Here is a 1,516-nt window from a genome sequence, read left to right as displayed (position 1 = left end):
GCCGAGGGTAACGGTTCATCGACAAAATGCTTAGATGATTCATTGATGAAGGAGCCATCTCGTTGATGAATTGGACCAGGTCAAGGGTCTATAAATAGGATATTTTGTTGCTTCATTGCTAAGAAAACTCAAAATCTCTCTCTCTCTAAGATACATGCTATCTGTTACCCGAATCGACGATCCGACGTTACTACGTGGATCAGGGGAGGAATCTCTACAGTTATAGCGGATTGGATCTTCGTTTCAAGGATTTTTGGGTTTTGATCCAAAATCGAGAAGGGTCCAATTTCATTTTTGGTTCGGTAGATTTGTAGTAGGTAGGATTATATTGAAGTTGTGTTCTTCGATTTTTAGGTTTTGAGAATTCAGTTCGTTGTTTAGAAGTCGTATAGTTTGTGTTTTGGTTTCTAGGGAAAGGTAATGGGTTTCTGTTGTTATTTTCATAATTTGAATCTATAAAACTATGCTTTACGATTCTACGAATGTTTTGGTTACTTATTTGGGAAAATATATTGGGTGAAATTACGGGATTTTTGGGTTTACAATTTTTGGGAAAATTAGGGGTTTCGAGTATCATCTCCGTTTCTATTGGAAAACTATATATTTGGTTAAACTGTAATATAGAGATGACTGTACCTTTGATTATTTTAAATTATTATCTTTTAGAATACGTGATACAAGATTGTTTGTTTACCCAAACAAGTGTGGAATGAGCTAATATATATTGAATAATATGTTTTGTGAAAAAGCGTGCCGATTAACTACCGTAGGTTGTGTGTAATTGAAATGAGATATAGGAACATAAGTTCCAAATTGTTCTAGGTTTTGTGAAATGCTGAGTAGGGATAAAACTGAAGGCCTAGGACAATCGAAGCGTGTCGGTTAACAATCGAAGGCTGAGATATGAGGCGTGCCAAAATAATACCGTAGGCGGCCGAGTTGGTTAACTACCGTAGGCTCAAATATCCAGATTGAGGTCGAGGGTGTGCAATACCGCCTATGATTCCAGTTGGTCACCGAAGGGTATGAGTTTGTACCATGTTTGCACCGGTTGTACGCTGTGGGGCTTAAGCTACGCCAGGTTACCGGGGGTGCCATGTCGTGCTGCCGACTTCGGCCGAAGAGTGTGACGACACTAGAACGAGGTGTTTTGGTGAGATGTATAGTGGAACTGTATTGTGAAAATACTGGAATTGTGAAATGTTTATGTTTTATTGTTGAAATAACATTCATGTGCCACACATTGATATAACCCGTTGCTTCCTTATTGAGAGGTGTCTCACCCTTATCATACAAATATTTTTCAGGTTCTTCGAGTAGCCGACACTAGCGTCCTTCATTTCAAGAGCGTGGTATTTGGTTAGGTGTAGAGAAGTACTTGTGTAAGTACTGATCCTTAGCCAGGTTATCATTTTGGGTTATGTAGACACCGATGGTATGTATGTATTTTGGGGAATTAGATCCTGTTTTGTATAGACTCTGGTATAGTTTTATGAATGTATTAGGTTGAATTTTC

The sequence above is a fragment of the Malania oleifera genome, chromosome 4 (genome assembly GCF_029873635.1).
Source record: "Malania oleifera isolate guangnan ecotype guangnan chromosome 4, ASM2987363v1, whole genome shotgun sequence".
NCBI lineage: Eukaryota > Viridiplantae > Streptophyta > Magnoliopsida > Santalales > Ximeniaceae > Malania > Malania oleifera.
Note: the sequence above shows the minus strand (reverse complement) of the source record.